Here is a 15,882-nt window from a genome sequence, read left to right as displayed (position 1 = left end):
ACAAAAAGCTTATGAGTTAGACAAACACAAAGGGTTCTTGTCAAGATTATTTGGGTCAATATACATAGTATACTTTTGTTTGGTGTGCTGTCCAATTTATGTTATGATGAACTTTTTAAAAAGACCCTGGTATATGCATAGAGATTGAACTACTGTGTCTTGCCATAATTGAGGGTAACAGAGATGGTAGTATGATATAAAAACAACTCCTAAGTGGGCCAGGCATTTAAGTAAGTGCTAGTTATCAGCTCATTCAGGCTGTGTTCTAGGCATTCGGAATGTCAATGAACAAAAACTAAAGTTCTGTTCTCATTCTACGAGGGGAAATAGGAAAAATGGTAACAACAAAATCAGATAAATATTTATTAGGTCATGTGAAGAATAGCCAAGCAGGGCAAAGGGAATGAGTGTTCGGTTTCAAATAGAATCGTTATTCAGGCCGAGTCCCAGGGAAGTGAGGGGGAGGGAAGAATAGCCAAGTGCGGAGCCTGAGAGGGGTGCCCTGTTATATCTGAGAACCAGGAAGGAGGCCAGTGTGTTGGGGCCCCGTGGGGCAGCAATAGATGAGTTCAGAGAGGTTTCAGGAACTAGATCACTAAGGATTAACCTTGTAGGGGACTGTAAAATATTTTGTTTTTATTCTGGGTGGGAAGCCATTGCAGAGTTTTGAACAGAAGAGTAACGGCCCTGGCCAGTTGGCTCAGTGGTAGAGCGTCGGCCTGGCGTGCGGAAGTCCCGGGTTCGATTCCCGGCCAGGGCACACAGGAGAAGCATCCATCTGCTTCTCCACCCCTCCCCCTCTCCTTCCTCTCTGTCTCTCTCCTCCCCTCCCTGGAGGAGCCAAGGCTCCATTGGAGCAAAAATGGCCCGGGCACTGGGGATGGCTCCATGGCCTCTGCCTTAGGCGCTAGAATGGCTCTGGTTGCAACAGAGTGATGCCCTGGATGGACAGAGCATCGCCCCCTGGAGGGCGTGCCGGGTGGATCCCGGTCGGGCGCATGGGGGAGTCTGTCTGACTGCCTCCCCGTTTCCAGCTTCAGAAAAAAAAAAAAAAAAAGAAGAAGAAGAGTAACATGATCTGACTTAGAATTACAAGGACCATGACCCAGCAATTCCAATCCTGAAGATATATTTTCAGTCTTGAAAACAGGTATGCAAACAAAAACTTGTTCAAGAATGCTCATAACAACACTGTTCACAATGGTCAAAAGGTGGAAACAACAAAATGTCCATTAACTGATGAATGGATAAACAAAATGTGGGATATACACACAATGGACTATATTATTCAGCTATAAAAAAAATGAAGTTCTGCTACATGTCATACAACATGGGTGAGACATGAAAACACACTAAAGGAAAGAAGCCAAAAAAGGGTCGCCTTTAGCTCAAGCTTCATCGTCGCAGGCAATAAAAAAGGTCACACACTGTATGATTCCATTTCAAGGAGATACCCAGCAGTATCCTTAGAGACGGAAAGCAGATTAGCGGTTGCTGGGCGGGGAAGGGAAGAACGGACAGTGCTGCTCACTGGGCACAGGTTTCCTTTCGGGATGATGACAATGTCTGAGGACTAGGGAGAGGTGATGGTTGTACATACAACATGGCGAAGGCACTGAAAGCCACCGAACTGTATACTTTAAAATGTTTCATTTCACAATATGTGATTTTTTAAACTCAGTAATAAAAATGGGAAGGATCCTTCAGGCTGCTCTGTGGGGAACAGACCGAAGAAAGGCAAACACAGAGACCAGTGAGGAGGCTCTTGCAGCGACCCGACCCGACCCGAGTGAGGTGGCTGGGACAGGCCCGTAGGGGTGGAGGCGGGGAGGAGCAGGCAGATTTGGGAAAATAATTTAAAAGTAAAGTTCCTTAGCATTCTCTTCGGGGTTTAGTTCTCTTGGGACCCTATGTCCTCTGTGCCCCCTGTAGCCCTGGACGTTACTCTCTCATTGAGTAGGACTACACTTAGGAAGCCTGGGTGTTTCTCATGTTAAGGCAAATTCTGAGCCTGAGGACGGCCACAGTGATTGGGGTGTTGTGGGTTTCAGAGACATTTTACCTGGGATGGGGTATTGGGGGTCCCATTAGCTCCGGTGAAGGATTACATTACACTCCACTTGAGAGTGGATAGCACGTTAAATCTCTCTACATATTGTTTTCTTCCGTCCCATCAATAAACATGGCTTGAGAGGGAGAGCCAAAGGCACTTACGGGACTTCATTGTTCAGAACAGCTACTAAGCCCCCACTTGGTCAAGATTTCCCTGACTTAGCAGCTGTCCAGAAAGTGACAAATTTATGATTTGAGAGCAATTTTATTTTTCTGCCTGAATCACACAATAATTTGTGGGAATTAGCTACCTGATAAGATAAGGGGTGAGGGAAGGGCGATGGGGAGGGGAAGGGAGAGGGCAGTCAATACCCCTCAGTGTTCCAGGCAGGGCTGTGGAATTTTCGGAGCAGCCCCGGGACACACTGCAGGGACCATTAAGGGATTAGCCGGCCCTGCTGGGGCGGCTTCACAGCGGTGAGGTTAGTAAATCATGGGCGGCCTGGGTCATTATCCTGGGAATTAGTTCAAGTCGTATCCGCAGAGACACCGGCTATCAATCGGAGTCCCAAGGAGAACACCAAAACCCGCAGCTGAACTCGGGACGTGGAGGGCTGAGACACCCGGGTCACAGGCACCGGGCCTTGTGTTCTCTTTATGGCACAAACCTTCTCTGAAGTCTTAAATCCCGCCTTCATTAGCAGCACATTTTTGCAGGGGCAATCCATTGTAAGTTTATTTCTCTCTACCAGACCGTGTTCATGTTGTGCGTTGCTCCTTTAGGGGAAAAGTCTTTGCTGAAACACGACCACAAGCATTTATTGGTTAAGAAGAAAGTTTTCTTCCGTGGCATTTGTCAACAGCAGAGGCTTAGATTTTTTTGCCCTTTCTCTTTCTTTGTATTTGTTTTTTGTTTGGTTTTTTTTTTTGGTTTGGAAGAGGTGGGTGGGGGAGTCTTATTTCACTTAAACATGAAACTATTAAAAAAAAAAAAAACCACCCTAATCCATCTAGCCTATGGAATATGGTGGTTCTTGACAAAGGCAATAGTGGAAATAAAAAATGTATTTGTACTGCTTGTGTTTCACTCCCCAGATGCCCAGCAAAACGGCAGCAAATCTTCTCCCCTGACCCTTTTCAAGACGTTTATTAATTATGCTGCCGAGTGAGTCTCTGTTTGAGAAATCTGTCTCTGCGTCCTCATGGAGTTTGACTGCCATCTGAAAGAGCAATTTTGCAGAAAGAGGGGATTTTGTATTGCTGGTTTAAGGGCTCTTAGGCCCCTAATGCGCTATTGTTGAAGGGGTGTTAACAGACGAGGTGGGATGTATTCAGCTTGATTCAATCAACAACCTGCTACCAAGCAAAGGCCCTGAGGGCAGTGGAGCCAGGGTGGGTTGCCTGATAAACGAGTGGATGAACAAGCCCCCAGGGAGAAGGAGGCTGAGCTGCGGGAAGTGTGGCAGTTAAACATTGGGACCTCTGCCCACCCACACCCTAGATGAAATCCTGGCACCATCACTTTTTTGTCTGTGACTGTGGACAAGCCATTTGATGTCTCTGAGCCTCGGTTTCTTCATCAATACAATGAAAAATGGTACCTTCCTCTTAGGGTAGCTGTGAGGAGCAGGAGAGATCCTATGTGTGGTCTGAGCCATGCCCGACATAGAGTAAGCATTAAAGCACATGTAGCTAGCCATTATTATCTTTGTCCTGGGACAAAAGATTGCTACCTTTGTTGTGTCCAGGACAAACACAGATGGCGCCCCAAGATGTTGGACTGTGCTTTATTTGTGGTCACTTGCCCAATCACAGATAGTGGAGGGGAAAGAACCCTGGATGTGGGATCAGAAGACCTGGTTTCAAGGACCGTTTCTTCCCCTAATGTGATGAGCAGACTTGGAAAATATTTCTTATCCTCTCAAATCCTCAGTTTCCTAATCTGTCAAGTGGGAGCACTCATCTGGGGCTCACTGATGTTGTGTGAGGATCAAACTAGATAACTATTTCACGTGACTGCTGTGGAGGGCAGAAAGCACTCTATCCACGGAGGATGGTAGTAGTTACAGTTGGGGATGGTGAAGTCACGTAGGCTATTGATGTTGTGGGTTTCCTGTACACTTTCATCTTTCATGGCCTTGGTCCCAAGGAGGGACAGGAAGTGGAAGTTAGGAGGGGTCAGAATGATCCCAACCCCATAAATGCTTTTACTCCCTGGGGGTGGGACAGAAGGGTCACCCTTACCCATACATGGACCAGACCTTGTCTTACAGTGTCTTGGCCTGTGTCAGTAAAATCACGTCAATAATAGCTAACTTACTCACTTCATTTTCCTTCCTGCCTTGGAAAAGCCATTCTTTAAGCCCCTGTCCTGCTCAAGCTCAAGAGGACTGGCCAAGTGCACAGCAGATGGAGTGGCTCCAGTGAATGTAACTGGCCTCCATGCCCCCAGGCCAGGGGACACCAGCAGAAGCTGGCCCGGGCCGCTGTCCATATCCCATGGTCTCATGGTGGGAAAAAAGTAACAAAGATGGGCAGGACTTAATTCAGAGGAGGGCCCATTCTCTTCCCTCCTTTCCTGGCCGAGCCTCCTTTCGTAGACGAGGTACAGTACATAGCTAGAGCACTGCACATGGAAACACATGTACCAAACAAAACCTGGGTTCATTCTAATGACAGGTGTGATGTGCTAAGCTGAACAGTTTTGCATAAACCCACCCTTAGAGCAGAAAATGATTCCTGAATGCAAAGTGCTTTACTTAGTACTTTTCTGTGTTCTACTGACCAGGATCAGAGGAGACAGGAAGCTGGCATGATCTGAAAAAAATGATATACCCAATTGCATGCATGACCTAATACCCCCAAATGTAAGCTTTCCCTGTGAACTGTACCCAGGTATGGAACCATGGAAGCTGAGTTCTTCTTTACCATTTCCTGTTGCAACTCTGTTCCTTTCTGGTGAGGATTCATCAGGGGTGACACCAGCACCAATCTCTAAGAACAGAGAGATCTTCGATCAAAATGTTTCTTGAGACAAACCTCTTCAGTGTGAGCTCCTAGGTAACCTAATATTATCCGAGAAGACCACTGTCCATGGGATTCTTTCAGAAATATGTTTCTGATTTTTTTCATGTCTACCCAATTCAACTCTTTTATTTTTATTTTTTGTATTTTTCTGAAGCTGGAAATGGGGAGAGACAGTCAGACTCCCGCATGCGCCGGACTGGGATCCACCCGGCATGCCCACCAGGGGGCGACGCTCTGCCCCTCCGGGGAGTTCCTCTGTTGAGACCAGAGCCACTCTAGCGCCTGGGGCAGAGGCCAAGGAGCCATCCCCAGCGCCCGGGCCATCTTTGCTCCAATGGAGCCTCGGCTGCAGGAGAGGAAGAGAGAGACAGAGAAGAAGGAGAGGGGGAGGGGTGGAGAAGCAGATGGGCGCTTCTCCTGTGTGCCCTGGCCGGGAATCGAACCCGGGATCTCTGCACGCCAGGCTGACGCTCTACCAATGAGCCAACTGGCTAGGGCCTTCAACTCTTTTAAATCCAGCAACCCAACATCTAAAATGCCTTCCGATGGACCTTCCATGTGACTTGTGTTTGACCCCTTAGATTCTGGCCCGCCCCACAGCCTCCCGGAAGTACTGGTTCTCAGTCAAGACCAATTGCCCAGAAAGCACATTGTCCAACTCAGTTATGGTCATGATTTTTATTTTTTGAAGGCTGAATTTTCAAGAAAATTATGATTACAGAGGTAATGTGTTTGCTAGATGAAATATTTCAAAATGAAGTATATAAAATAAAAGGTAAAAGTATTCCTTTCACTTGATCCCCTTCCCCTCAAGTATCAAATGTTCATTTATATATAATGTTTAATAGAAAAATAAAATCGTGCTGTATATACCGTGCTGTCTTCAATTTTTTTTCACTGAAAAAATATCTTAGACATCTTTCCATGAATATAATAAATTTTAGAGCAGGAAACTGGGGTCCGTGGGTCCCCAGGGACTCATGGATGGACTTCAGGAGAAGTTCATAGACCCTGGGATTTTATGAGAATGCACGTGTGCTTTTTCCCAGTTCACGGCATTCCACGGGTCTCACAGAGCTCTATCACCCCCCAAATGTATAAACAAAAACCCTCAACCCTGAGTTCAAGGATTTTTTTTCTTTTTGGTGCTGGTTGCTCTAAAATTACAGTTAAAACTTTGATACATCATTGTTAAATCTCCATTGTGATATATCAATCTAATGATGACTTCTATGAAATTGCCTTTAAATGCTAAGTATCTTTAAGCTCAGAAATTCACTCTGACTCAGTCACTGGTGCAGTAGACCACACTGTACCTCTCTAAGCTCTGTAAATTTTGCGGCAGCCTCGGGCCAAAAGCAATAAAATCTGACCTGGACAAATCTGTGTAGTAACAACTGTGCTATTAATGGGGTCCCTGTGCGGTAAGGGCTGCATGATGTTTTGTCCAAACAAAATGGAAAACGAAAGGACAAAAGATAGTCCTTAGTCAGGTAACCCTTTAGGAGGAATGATTAAAAAAATTTAAAGTCTAGATTGCAAATCAGTTTCTAATTTTTTACTTTCTCCAATCAGAGCACAGATTTGATTGTTAAATATACTCCTAGCAACTCTCCAGCCCCACTCCATCACCACTAGAAATTATCCTATCAATTTGTGTTTTCTTATTGATTCTTTGTATCCACTGCCGCCCTCCTGGAATGTAACCGCCTTCATTGGCTGGGTTTCTGTATCCTCAGTAGCCTAAGAAAGTGCCTGGCAAATAGTACTTAACCAACACCACTCGCATGAATAAATACATCCAGGAACCAATGCTGCTCAGCTACAATCCGTGAGAACCTAACACCTGTAAACTCAGGTTTTGGCATTTGCACCTGCTTTCTAATTTTAAAAAAAGCTCTATCTTACTCTGAGCCCTGGGCCCAAGTTCCTAAAGGAAGAGCAAAGATAGAAAGATGCCTGTTTGGAAGTCTCCGCCCAGGCCTGCAGCATCTCAGCCCTCAGGAAGGCATTAGCTCCAGTCGTCCAGGGGATAACAATGACAAACATCTTTTCCATTCCCTGAGTACAGAACGGTAGAATGCTGCTGCTTTATTTTTAACCCCGTCTCCGGTTTTAGGATGACAAAATGCACCGGCGTATACCATGTGATGATTTTACCCTCCGACCCAGTGGCAGGGATGGAATGGAGACACGGAGCAGCTGCTATGCTGCTCACTGGCACTCCGACCCTGTTCCGACCCAGAACGGTCACCGGCTTATCCTCTCGTCTTGCCCTGCAGCCTGAAGCTAGGTAAGGCCACCAAGGCTCCAGAGGGAGAGAGGCTGCCCCCACCCCCGCCAGCCCCTCGCTAGCACAGCCGTGCCGTTTCTTGGACTCATAAATCCTGAGTCAGTATTTGATCCCACAAAGCAAGATTGTGGTTATCTGGGTGGATGGGCCTGTCATGGGGCCTGTAGACAGACCGCAGCCAGGCTGGGCCGTGCTGCATCATTAGTCACCGGGACAGAAGTTCTGCATCGGGTCAGCCCCGGGGCCAGTCCAGCTCTGTCCTCAGACAGGGCCCCAGGAGGACAGCTCATTATTGTTCTCAGGAACTCAAAGTCAAGCCTTCACGTTTTTTGGGGGACATAAAGGGGGTGGTAGGTGAATAAATAAATCTCTTGCATCTGCCCGCAGTGCTTTCCAGCCTCTGGTGTGTACAGGAATTGCCCTGGGAGGGTGTAATAAATGCCAATCATCAGCCTCCATCTCCAGGCTCTGGGGATTCTGAGTCAGTGGGCCTTGTTCTAAGGCAGGGGTCCCCAAACTACGGCCCGCGGGCCACATGCGGCCCCCTAAGGCCATTTATCTGGCCCCCACCGCACTTCTGGAAGGGGCACCTGTTTCATTGGTGGTCAGTGAGAGGAGCATAGTTCCCATTGAAATACTGGTCAGTTTGTTGACTTAAATTTACTTGTTCTTTATTTTAAATATTGTATTTGTTCCCGTTTTGTTTTTTTACTTAAAAATAAGATATGTGCAGTGTGCATAGGGATTTGTTCATAGTTTTTTTATACTCCGGCCCTCCAATGGTCTGAGGGACAGAGAACTGGCCCCCTATGTAAAAAGTTTGGGGACCCCTGTTCTAAGGTGACCTTTAAAAATGACCGTCACCCGCCTGACCAGGTGGTGGCGCAGTGGATAGAGCGATGGACTGGGACGCAGAGGACCCAGGTTCGAGACCCCAGAGTCTCTGGCTTGAGCACAGGCTCATCGGGTTTGAGCAAGGTTCACCAGCTTGAGCCCAGGGATCTTGAGCAAGGGGTCACTCGGTCTGCTGTAGACCCCAGTCAAGGCACATATGAGAAATCAATCAATGAACAACTAAGGAACCACAATGAAGAATTGATGTCGCCCATCTCTCTCCCTTCCTGTCTGTCTGTCCCTCTCTCTGACTCTATCTCTGCCACAGGGGAAAAAAAAATGACCGTCACGCACTGTACCACGGTCTGTGCTGTATCCCACACATTCGTTTCATGCCGTCGAGGCACTGCCTCCTGACCTGACTGGACCCACCCACCCGCCAGCCCCTGTGCTGGAGGCTGGAGACAGTGAGAAGGTGAGGGGGTCTCTGGAATTCTGGCACAGTTTCTACAGCTTCCTGCTTTAGTGGACAAATGGCACCTGCACTGAGCAGGACCACGACTGAGGGGCAAAGAGGGCAGCATAATAATAATAATGATAACCATTAACTGAGCACGTTCACATGTCAGGGACTAAGCTTAACATTTCTGTGCATTATATCAACAACCCTCTGTGGTAGGTCCCACTTTCCAAGCTCAGCAGTGTGACTACGGCGACTGCATTCTAAACCCTGGTCTCTCCAGGTGTGGACTGAAAGTCAGTAGCAACGGTACATGTCCTTGCTGTATACAACACATCCCTAAAGGGGTTGATTTTCTTTTTATCGAGGGGTGGAGCTTAGTTCCTCTTGCCTTCAGTGACTGGTGAAGCTGATGAATGCAGCAAAAAAGATGGTGTGTCTCTTCAGAGACTATGTGTAAAAAGGCTGTGACTTCCATCTTAGGGAAGCCACACCACCAGCAGCCCTGGGAAGAGGCCCACATGGTAAGGAGCTGAGGCCTCCTGCCAACAGTGACTGACGTGAGTGAGTCCGAGTCCCCGTCCCAGCCCGCAGCCCACCTGACAGCTGTGGGTCACTTCACGAGACAGCCCACGCCAGAATCATCCAGCTAAGCTGCTCCCATACTCCTGCCCTCAGAAATGGTGTGAATTAACAAATATTTGTTTCCATCTGCTCAGTTTTGGGGTAATTTGCAGCCACAGATGACACAGTATATCACATGGGAGCTTTTTAGAATGCCGAATTCAAGCCTCACCCCAGATGGACTTCATGAATCGAGGCTGCCCGGGTGCAGATGCACGCTAAGTTTGAGAAGCGCTGGTCTAAGCCACTCTGTCCTCAGTCGAGCAGAAATACAAATACATATGTATCTTCCAAAGAACGTCTTCTAAGCCAGCACACCTGGTGCCTTCCCTCTTTTCTCTGTCTTTCTCACTCCCGTAAGGAAAGCCAACAGCCTCTGTTGCTTGGTTTGCTGAGCATCCTTCCCGTTCCTTCCTTCAGTTTGCTGATGCCTCCTTGCACATACATCTCTGTACTGGTTTCTGGCAAACAGCTCAACAGAGTGCATTAGATGGAGAGTCATGGAGGCCAGATAATGCGCAGATTGGGGAAAGTACCCTAGGGGTCTGAGGTCACAACATAAAAGTGTGAGTTTGATTCATTTCTTTGATACGGGGCCAGCTCACCTCTAGGGGTCTCCTCCCCCTTTGGGGAGTCTTAGTGACCTCAAAGGTCAAGGCAACATGCTGGAGAGGGGTGTGGGGACAGGGTGGGAGGTAACGTTTTGACTGTAGGTTATGCACCTAGGGTCACGGAGAGAACCCACATTTGGCCAATTGTTTCTTTTCGAGGTCACTGTTGACGGTGTGTGCCTGCTCCAGGTTTGGGACACAGGGACTTCCTGGAGGACTGAAACTGCTGAGTCAGACCTCCCCCGGGGAAGCAGCTGAGCCCATCACGGGAATTGAGGAAGGAGTCTCTGCTGTTTCTCGGTGCACAGATGGTGGCGCACATGGCAAGATACTGTCACTTCAAACAATTCTTCTTTTGCCCTCCCCCCCCCCTTTTTTTGAGCAACATGCCAGTATTCTTAGGAGTGTTTTGGCCAGTTCAGAAACGCTGCAGAGCAGTTTGGGCAGGTGGCTGATATATGGCTCCAGTCAACCCCCCCTTTTTTTAGCCATGTTTCTGGCCAGTCTCCATTGTGAACTTTTTAAACTATAGCCAAATGGAACTATTTTCCATTCTGCAGAAGCATAATGGATTTCACACCTAGACCTTGGAACACACTAGTCCCTCTGCTTGTAGTCTTTTCATATGGCTATCTTCTACTCATGCTTCGATCCCTGGCTATAGTATCACCTCCTCTGGGAAGCCACCCTAGATTCCTCCAGACAGGGCCAGGTGTCCCTCCTCTGTGCTTTGGTCACACCCTGTGTAGTCTTCCCTCATAGTGTTTACCCGTCTGCGTTTGAGGATTCTCTTCTCTGTCCTACTAGACTGGAGATGCCATGAGGAGCCAGTCTCTTTCACTGTTTCATTTATCAGAGTGTCTGACACAGGGTAAAGGCGCCATATTTATTTGTTGAACAAAATGTATAACTTCTCAGTGCCTAGAATGGTGCCTGGCCCCTGGCATGTATTTAATAAAGGTTTCTGGAAGGAATTGGTATCTTCTGATCGCTTCTCTGGAGAAGTTAGAGAGGTGAAGGAGCTCTTGAAAGAAGACGTCCGGAAACGCCTGGGAGACCGTGGAAACCAGGAGATGCTCTGCCTGGGTCCCCGCTCCTCATGCTGGAGCCGGCCGTGGGCTCAGCCAGTGCCCTGCTCTCATCGCGCTTGCTGCTTCTCTCACTTCTCTTGACGTGATAAATAGAACTGAACTTTCTGGTCTGAGAGGTGCTGCCTTATTGATTCAAAAGCTGGCAACAGTGACCCCAGCACAGAAACATTTCCTGGGGATCAAATAACCGGCTCCGCTCAGCGCTCATCAATCTGCAGCCCGGCTACACGTCCACTTACCCCAGGACTTACTACCTGAACCCTAACCCTAAATCCCCCAGGCCAGGGGATGGCCTGAATAATTTACTATCAGCTCGATTTCCCAGGGTTGTAATTTAGAAGGGCTTGCTGTTTGAGGCAAAACAAAGCAATACTTTGGTTCACTCAAGGTTTGGAGCAGTGCTGTGTTCGTGGAGTGAAAATAATCCCATTATCAAAAATGCTTTTTACACAAAATTGTCTTATCTGGAGAACCTAAAAAGCTAGAGATACCATTAGTATTGTCAGTTCAAAGATAAGGGAAAACGTTCAGAAAAGTTGAATAACTTATTATAGATTGTCCTCTAGCCAGGGACACAATGCACTCTAGATGGAAAGAATAAATAGAATAGTAATAACAATTGTTTCTCTAGTGTTGATCGTGTGTTGGGCACTGTATTTAGTACTTTCCATAGATAAATTGACAATGTAATTATTGTCAAACCAGTCTTACAGGTTATGTATTATTATCCTCAGTCCACAACTTGCAGATATTGAAATTTAGGGAAGGTAAATACTTTTCCAGAATTGGGAAGCAAATCAATGATAGTGCCTGTAGTCTAATCTCTGGTCAACTCAGTTGAACCCGTTCTCCTGGTTCCTACTCTGTGAATTTCTTTAAGTCAGAGATCACATCTGCCCAGCTCTCTACTGTGCCTTCCTTGCCCACAGAAGATAGGAAGTAAGTGCCTAGATCTTCTGCTTTCAAATCTAATGCTCTTTTTAATTTTCTTTTCTGTCTCAAACACGAAGAAGGAGATCTGCGCTTTGTGTTGGGAGGCCAGTCAGGCCCACTTCATATCCACCACCAAGGCCCTTCGTCCCTGAGCCTCAGTTCGCGCAGCATCAGAATGCTCCCAATCCCAGTCACCATTTTTAAAGTACTAACAGCCTGTGCTTCCCTGCTCCGGGCGCAGTCAACATGGATCAGGTCCTCCACACCACCCTGCTGGGGAGGCGTCATTACTCCTGAGAGAGGGCGGAAGCTAAGGTAAGGGGCGGAGCTAAGACGCACCCACATTTATCCCCAAAGCAGACTCCACAATGTTACCTCTCTTTCTTTTTGTAAAACAGCTTTATTGAGATATATGAAACCACACAATTGGCCCATTTAATGTTGAAAACGCACTGGATTTTAGTATAGTCACATAGCTGTGCAACCATCACCACAGTCAGTGTTAGAACATTTTCATCGCCCTGCAGAAGAAACACCTTCTATTTTGGCTGTCTTCCACGTCAACGCCATCATACCCACTCGGCCCTATGCCACCACCAGCCTGCCTTCTGTGTCTATTAGAGATTTGCCCATTCTGGACATTTCCTATGAATAGAACCATATAATCCATAGTCCTTTGCGACTGGCTTCTTTCACTTAAGCATAATGTTGTCAAGGTTGGTCTTGTAGCATGTATCCATTTTTCATTCCTTTTAACGCCCAATAGGATTCCATTGTATGGACACGCCACATCTTATTTACCTAATCATCAGGTGATGGGTTTTTGGGTTGTTTCTGATGTTCCCTCTCTTACCCACCTTAGTTGCCTCCCAGGCATGGTTGGCAGACCAAATAAAACTTAGCATTTCAATCTAGATGTGAAAACATGGTACAAGTAGGAGGCTGATGGAAACAAATGAGGGCAAGTTAGCTTACGGTTGTTTATTTGTTCCCAACGATGCGCACAGTGTATCTACGGTGATAATTGGAAACTCAGTACGGGAAGAAGAGCTGTTTGTGTTCTTATCACTGCTGGTGCCTCCTCAGCATGCCATTCTGTGATAGTAGTTTCTATCTTGACTTTTAATTTTTTTTTTTTCCTGTAAAACAAATGACAGCAAGTGGCTGCTTAAGGGAATGGTTTTTATTCCGAGTGATTCAAAAGTCTGGCATCTCACTTTTATGGAAAACAGATATATCTTCTGCTACTAAACTAAGGAATTGTTGACTGGAAATAATCTTACTAAACCAATTAAAAAGAAGTCTTCGTGGATCCTTCTCATCAGCAGTTCAGCAATTCATATATCTTTCAGCTATCAGAGGGGGCTCCGCACAGTATGTGTTACTAAGGAGTCCACTGCGTCTATTTTGTAAACACACTTAGATGAATCCAAGAAGAAAACCAGGGCAGTCAGGAAACTCACATCCTCTTTTCATCCTTATCCTGGGGTGAAATGAACCAGAAGTGGGATATTCTGTTCTTTTCCCTCTCTGACTTTAGCAAACTAGGAACTGTTTCAAGCAAGCCCTACCACGATTGCCCACAGGGCACAAACATTCCTTGTATATAACACATTCGGGGTTAGGTTTCTCAGCAGCCAGTCCGAGGGCGGTGTAAGAATCGTTCTTACTGGCCCTGGCCGGTTGGCTCAGTGGTGGAGCGTCGGCCTGGCGTGCGGAAGTCCAGGGTTCGATTCCCGGCCAGGGCACACAGGAGGGGTGCCCATCTGCTTCTCCACCCCTCCCCCTCTCTTTCCTCTCTGTCTCTCTCTTCCCCTCCCACAGCCAAGGCTCCACTGGAGCGAGGATGGCCCGGGCGCTGGGGATGGCTCCTTGGCCTCTGCCCCGGGCGCTGGAGTGGCTCTGGTCGCGGTGGAGCGACGCCCCCGAGGGGCAGAGCATCAGCCCCTGGTGGGCGGAGCGTCGTCCCCTGGTGGGCATGCCGGGTGGATCCCGGTCGGGCGCATGCGAGAGTCTGTCTGTTTTCTTTCCGTTTCTGGCTTCGGGGAATACAGAGAAGAAAAAAAAAAAGAATCGTTCTTTTTTTTGGTTTTTTTTTTTTTTTTTCCTGAAGCTGGAAACGGGGAGAGACAGTCAGACAGACTCCCGCATGTGCCCCACCGGGATCCACCCGGCACGCCCACCAGGGGCGGCGCTCTGCCCACCAGGGGGCGATGCTCTGCCCCTCCGGGGCGTCGCTCTGCTGCGACCAGAGCCACTCTAGCACCTGGGGCAGAGGCCAAGGAGCCATCCCCAGCGCCCGGGCCATCTTTGCTCCAATGGAGCCTTGGCTGTGGGAGGGGAAGAGAGAGACAGAGAGGAAGGAGGGGGGGGGTGGAGAAGCAAATGGGCGCTTCTCCTATGTGCCCTGGCCGGGAATCGAACCCGGGTCCCCCGCACGCCAGGCCGACGCTCTACCGCTGAGCCAACCGGCCAGGGCCAAGAATTGTTCTTACTTTCAGCTAAAGGCTGCCTCCACTATTTTCTAAGAGGCCTCTACATTATGCAACAGATTTATTGAGTGCTGGCTGTGTCTGGCAAAGGACATGGAGACAGGCGTATAGAGGGGCGCCACCCGGAGCATGAGAAAGGTGATCATCATCAAGGCAGGAAGAAAGGACTAGAGGGGGCAGGTGCAGAAGAGCGCGCGGCACAGCAAGCACAAGGACGGAGATGTGCGGGAATTACTGATAGCTAATACTTTCTTGTCCGATCACCACAATTTAATAATGGGACAAGTAGGTACCATTATTAACTTCACTTTGAAGATGGGTAATTAGTTGTCTAAGTCATACCCTTAGCAAGTGACAGGTTTCAGGCTAAGTTCCTAACCCACTGCCCAAACCACCTCTCAATAGATCAGAAACCAGTCTACTCAGGTTATTTCAGATAGTAGACATAATTTTTTTTAAAAAAAGGAAAATGAAGTCCAATTTTCTCACTGCAAATTAGATACTTTAGCTCTGAACTCTAAGTGCTGAATATGAGTAGATCAGTTTTACATTTTTCCCACTTGAGCACTTTGGGGATGAACATGTTATTTTGGTGACTCCAGATGAAGCTGGAAGAGAATGACTTTTACCTGTGATACTTTCACACCCGCCCCTTCTCCAGTGTTCAGGGCCATCAGCCCCTTCTTTATTGCTTTCCAAGTTCCCACTCAGCTGCTCCTTACATCTAAGCTGTCAAATGTCCCAGATCTGATATTTATTTCCTTAGGAAATAGAGGAAATAGGCTCTAGAGCTGGAAGATACAGCATGACATTATTTGGCCTAACTCCCATTTTGCAGATAAGGAAAACTGAGGCCCAGAGAAGTGAATTACCTTAACTCACAGAGCTGGATAATAGGTCCCTGATGAATTGTTCTTTTGTGTGTAACTGTGTTGTATTTGAGGGGAAACATGAATGGGGCCCACAGAATTCCCCATTTTTCTCGGAAGAAGACCATTGGTGGTTCTCAAGATGATTTAAGTGATGTTCGACAGCATTTGATTTCTCTGCCAGTCTTTCTGGTTTAGGTCAAAGAGACAATCTCCGGAACTTGATGAGCGAGTCCTTCTCTGTCTTTAGGCCTCAGTTTCCTCAGCTTTACAACACTTGTCCCACCAGCCCTGAGAACTCTGAAGAAAGGAGGAAGAAGGAGGAAAGAAATGCTGAGGGAAATGAGAGAGATGTGTGTAGTCAATGGGAGGCCCAAACTCTTAGGGTTGTTGTGAAGATGAGTCAAGCTAACATCTGAAAATATCTCAGCAAGATACAGAGCACACAGTGGGTGCCCAACTGTGGTGGTTGGCTTCATTGCCATAGGACTGCCGATGAGGCAGCTAGCTTCTACAGACAGCAAAGGACACCGAGGGGAAGCAGGCTTCACCAGGGTCATCTGTGGTGGTCACACATTAGCCCAGACTAGCCTTTC

This window comes from Saccopteryx bilineata, chromosome 1 (genome assembly GCF_036850765.1).
Source record: "Saccopteryx bilineata isolate mSacBil1 chromosome 1, mSacBil1_pri_phased_curated, whole genome shotgun sequence".
In the NCBI taxonomy this organism is placed as follows: domain Eukaryota; kingdom Metazoa; phylum Chordata; class Mammalia; order Chiroptera; family Emballonuridae; genus Saccopteryx; species Saccopteryx bilineata.
This window is presented reverse-complemented; position numbering follows the sequence as displayed.